The sequence below is a fragment of the Natrix helvetica genome (assembly GCF_964273705.1).
Source record: "Natrix helvetica genome assembly, chromosome: 1".
NCBI classification, from domain to species: Eukaryota; Metazoa; Chordata; class Lepidosauria; order Squamata; family Natricidae; genus Natrix; species Natrix helvetica.
In genome coordinates this window covers 312,286,671-312,292,670 of record NC_138548.1, presented here as the reverse complement: position 1 = coordinate 312,292,670, position 6,000 = coordinate 312,286,671, and positions in this window count along the sequence as shown.

Genomic DNA, 6,000 nt, shown 5'->3' with positions numbered 1-6,000 from the left:
CTCATTGAGAACTTTTCCCAAGCCAGCAAGTGCTGGACAAATCTCATCACATAAAATGCTGTGGTTGAGGATGATATAACTTTTCCTTGTCAACATCTGGAAGGGACCAAGCTGCAGGAAGGCTGACCTAATATCTTGTACTTAAAAAACACACACAGAAGAGCATTGAAGAGACCTCTCTCTCTCTCTCTCTTTTTTCTGAATTGCTCTGTTTTTATTGTTGGATCTGCTTGTGTGTTTCATTTGCTTCTCTCTGATCATTTGCTTGCAGTGTGTCTAATGAATTTTCATGGATTAAATCTTTCCTGTTGGTTTAATGTGGCACCAAGACTACAAACAGCCAGCAGTGCATGACAGAAGACCTTGCATCTTTTTAATCCTAGTCAAGGGCAGCAGATGATGTTGGTGATGCTAGCTATACCCTTGGAAAGTAATTCCAGGGAAAGGACAGATGTCCTTATTTTCTTTTACCCTTTGTTGGTGCTTAGCAGTTTATTTTATCTAGTACTGATATGTAGGCAGTTTAAAAATATTGCTTTGTCGTCATTTGAACAGCTTTCTCAATGGCAAGGATGACCAATAGTTCAGCTAATCATTCGGCTATCTTTATAAAATGAAAACTCAAAGGACAACATGCATTCATGTTTTTTTTCTCATATCCTTCTAATGTGTATGCATCACAGCTCAGTGCTTGTTTGGAGAAACACAGTTCAGAAGGGAACTGCATAAGGGAATTCATAAGCCAGCAACATTTATACTTGAGAATTCTGCACCGCTATAAAACCAACTCAAGACTTCTGTGATCCCATGACATCATCTGTATTCAAAAGCAAAGCTGATTTTTATTCTGGCTCAATTGAGCTATATTTGAAACTACTGAAAACTTACTTTCTCTGGAGTTATATGTAATGGAATGTAGTAAGGGGAGGAGGGAGGAATAAGAGGCAACTCAGTCCAGATATTATATATGGAAAAAAGAGGATGAAGACAGTCTCTACCCAATAGCTTATAGTTTATATATTAGATACAGATAGCAGAGTATCATCTGGCAAGAATTTGTTTATAGGTCTGAAACAATAGAAGAATTCAGTTTGGAAGAATTTTTGGAATTTTTGGGTTGATATATATATATGACCTGATATATATGACCTAATATATAACCTGATATATTTTTAGTTCTGCAGATGTTATGTGGAGTTCATTTCCCTATTTTCAGGAATGTTTCTCTCACCCTGTTTCCAATTTACCTGGGTTCAGCTATCCTCTGGCCTTTCAAAGGGAAGGTAGCTTGATGGCTTTGCAGCCTCCCCTTATAAGAATTACTTGGCTTTTTTCATACCAACAGACAAATGTACAAGACATGAAATATAAAAAAAATATGGAGGGGGTAGGATATTCTTCTTCTTCTTGTGCCATATCTGTCATCGGATGTTGGCGATCACGTTGACAATCCAACATTATTATTCATATGATTTAATTTTATTTTTCACAGAGTAAGGAGTGAGAAGTAAGTGAGAGTGAGAGTAAGGAGTGAGAAGTTATTTCTTTATTACTCCAGCATCTGCAACAGCTTAACACGGTTTGAAAATGCCAATAGATTTTTGATGCAATTATATACTTTTCAATAAAGAAAAGATGAAATAGAAAAATTCAATATGTGATATGCTCATGGAATCATACCAACAATTGACTTTGGAGAATGAAATGGCAAACTGGAGATGGTTCTGCTAAAAGTGAAACCAATGACCATGGCAGAATGAAAAGATAGCAAGTGGACCAGCTCTTTGTAATTCCTCTCCAGACAAGTTTTCAAATTCATGGACATACTGCTCCTTCTTGGCTTTGGAGTTCTCTGGTGCCATACTGCCCTGCAGGTATACTTGAATAGTTCACTCTAGGTGCCTGATGAACTGTATTGGGTTTCAAAGAGAGCTTAGGATTGTTCTTAAACCCTGGTATCTGGTTTGATTGAGACACTTCCTGTCACTTGGAATGGGAAGGTGACAATGGTTTGGACTGGATCATGCCTGTTACTATACGTATGCTTCTGGATGCTGGAGGATTTTCAGAGGTGCTCTGGTGATGAAATAGAATATAAGATAGTTAGATGTGCCATTGGAGAAAGACAAACAATGAACCCAATCAAGCTCAGGCAAGGGTTTCTAAGGGTTACTCAAAACAAAGTCTTTCTCTCCCCTTATTTAACTTGCAGAGAGATGATCACTCATTCATATTTAACATCTACATGAAGCTGCTGAGTGAAGTCACCTTTTAGCATGGGGTAAAGTTTTGTCAGTGTTCTCCTTGGAGGAGAACACTTTTTGGAGGTGAAGCAAAGTTTCTAGTTAAATAAGGTCATTTGCAACTATGATCCTATGTCCATGCCCTCTCCTAGGTCAATCATTACCTAAGCTTTTCAGGAGTTTTTTTTAAAATATGAGAACTTCTTATGGCTATTCTGAAGCGATTATGATCAGACACAGAGCTCCAAAGGAGCAATTGAGTGATATTTCAGTAAGTGCCCAGACCTTTCTCTAGATAGAATACCCAAGGGTACTGCTTAATGATCCAAGCTTAATTACTGTGGGTATAAGCCAGCCACCATGAAGCAATTTTAAGTCCTGTTGATTTCACTGGGAGGTTAAGCAAATGTTTTGCTTACACATTTCTAATGCAGCAACATCCAGCGCCAGGAACCTTTTAAGAATCCAGAAAGCACAGACAATGTTGAGGTAACTCACCTTTGTATTAAAAGCTCCCAAATGACAAAACATAAATGAGTCAATCTACTGAAGACAAAGGCGGAAGAACACCTTCAAATATTTGAGCAATCAGTTTTCATTTCGTGGTTATTCACCACTCTATTTTTTTTCCTCTTTGAATATTCACTTTTGTTGTGATATAGTTTTGTGGTCCTTGACCTGGATGCCCTGCATTTTGTGCTTGGCAAATGAAGATAATTTTCATTATGGTTTTTCTGCTTGTGAGAAAATAACAGATATCTTAGGTTTAGTATAGACTCTTTACAGTCATTTGGTGGTTTCACAAGATCTCTTCCTGCCATGGAAAACAAACAGTTGAAGATACATCCATTTTTTAAGTGTAAAAATGTTATTATTTTCTTGCCTCAACATGCATTTTCAATCTGTGTACCACTAGTTCTGGAATGATCACCACCACAGAAATGTTGCTGGGCAGCTTGATTTTAGTTATTAGTGAGAATATATTATCTATGTTAAATTACAATTTGTGGAACGTGAATCAATGATGGCACATTCTCCGTTGAGTGGGTAAGAAGGGTAACCAAAACAGTATTTCCCATGCAAATATTTTGAATTGTTTCCCAGGATTTTAGAGATCGACAGTACAAAATACCCTCAAGGTTATGCAGAAAAGATATCCATCTTGGAAGTTTACCAATTGTTCTTTTACCACATATTTGAAGTTTGTTGTCTGCCCACGACTGGCTTAATTTTACCTGGAGCAAATTGTCACCATCACCGCATGTACTTAAGGAAACGATAGGAGACCATGGGTCATGTAATATCTCCCCGTTTTCCTGGCGGAAAGAAGCCAGCTTGGACAAGGTAATGCAGGATAGGAAGGCGAAGCAGAGCCACTTCTAGAACGGGTGCCCTTTTGGGTAGGCATGCCTTGCTAGGAAGAGCCCACGTGAGCAAAAGAAGCTCATTGTTCCCTGGCACCAAGCATGGCCAGCTTTCAGGGAAACTCAGTGTGGGTGGGAGGAGGCAAGGGAGAAAATATCCTCCTCTCAGAATGGAAAGGTTACTATTTAATGAAGGACAGAAAATTAGCAAAGTTACACATCACCCATGAATGGCTGGTCCTTTATGTTCTGAAGGAGTGTGTATATGTATCTGTAAATAATAAAGAGGTTGTTGCGTGTAATTAAAGGTGAAGTTTCCTTCAGGCTGTGCACAACTTTTGCTGACTCCATAAATATGCCGAAGGAGTCAATTTAGTACAATACAATAGCAGAGTTGGAAGGGACCTTGGAGGTCTTCTAGTCCAACCCCCTGCCTAGGCAGGAAACCCTATACCATTTCAGACAAATGGCTATCCAACATCTTCTTAAAGACTTCCAGTGTTGGGGCATTCACAACTTCTGGAGGCAAGCTGTTCCACTGATTAATTGTTCTAACTGTCAGGAAATTTCTCCTCAGTTCTAAGTTGCTTCTCTCCTTGATTAGTTTCCACCCATTGCTTCTTGTTCTGCCTTCAGGTGCCTTGGAGAATAGTTTGACTCCCTCTTCTTTGTCGCAACCCCTGAGATATTGGAACAATGCTATCATGTCTCCCCTAGTCCTGGATGGACATATGAAAATGTCTGTCTGACTTCTTTTGGGATATTTTAAGTAGACAAATAAAATTGCTTCAGCCTCTTTGATGGATATAATCAAGAGGTTACAGTGCAGAAAAGTTGAATACTCATTATGGAGTCTTTGGTGCTCTCATTACCTGACTAGATGCAGGTGAATATGGGTTTGCTTCCTGTTTATAGTATATAGTAGGCTGCCAGTTTAATGGCAGTGTGGTTTTGCCTCATTGATACCGTAGTTCCTTGATTAGGGCACTGTTTTCTCCTTGATTGTTTGTTAACACCAGACAAATCCTGAGTCTAACAAGATGGCACTCTTTGATGGAAAGGATTCAGAGTATTCCCTTTTTTCTAGATCTGGAAGGTCAAGAAGAAACAAAAGGAAAATGCTTCCTTCTTACAGCACTGATTTCTTTTTTGTTTTTTATAAGGATTTCAGAGTTAATTTAATATTTACTGTATATTAATGTTTATGCATGGTAAGGTTAGAGTAGTAATGGGATTATCACTGCTTTTCATTTCCACAGTCCTTCAGGTCCTCTTGAGCAAGTGGAGGCATTGCCTACTGAGATACAGTATATACCCAAAGTTTAATCTACCCATCTCTCAGTCCCCATAGAATACAGTCATTGAAAGAAAAGTATTTTTGTTCCATGGATTTTAGGGAAATATCTGAATTCATGACAACTATATGCTGAAGTCCATGGTGAAAAAGTCAAGTGTTTATTGATGAATTCTGCATCTTGATCTTTCTTGCCTTTTCTCCCTAAGGCTGCTTGAAATGACAAGCACCAGGGATTGCCCTAGTGTTTTTGCCTCTCCCTATAACTTTATATTTCCCTTCTGTGGCTCTCTTTACTGACTGATCCTGTCATCACCCTTTCATAATGCAGAACAGAGCAAGAGCCTTGGTAGAGTCGTATTTTGCCTGTATCTGTGCTTGGAGTGATAGTCTTAGCCTATATAGCAAACTGGAGCATGTGACTCTGTGTTGCAAGTTTCATGGAAGAAGCTTCACTGAGGCTTATTTAGCAGCACTAACTTGACTTGCCTATCAGTATGGAGAAAGTTGTCTTTAATAGGGAACTTGAAGGTAAAAAAGTGGATAGTAACTTTCCTGTATATCAGTCTAAGTCTTAATGTGATTTGTTTGGTTGTGGCTTAGCTTAGTATGTTGTCTGGGTCCAGGAATGTGATTTAAAAATCACAGCATGACCGAAATGGGTAGCCTATGATCTCTCTGTATCCCATGGTCCTTACTGGCACTTAAGACCAAGACTTAAGACTTAAGATCTTCTCATGAAATTTGATGGTAAATTTTGTTCCTTTTCCTTATTTTCATCTGAATTTTTTTCCTGGGTCATCCTTGAGGTTTTTTTTTTGTTTTGTTTTGTGTTCTTTTTATTTTATTTGTTTTCAAATAACAATTTGTAAACCATGCATTGGTAGTCAGGTGGCATATAAATTTAAGAAATTCTTATTATGGTCCATCACACAGTCAGCCAGATGTTCAAACTTAATTGTTATTGTCATTGTCATTTGTTATATTCCATTTCCTCAAAAATAAGACTGCCCCGGATAATAAGCCCAATCAGGCTTTTGAACACATGTGCTAAAATAAGCCCTCCCCCCAAAATAATCCCTTCATGAAAATATTGTGA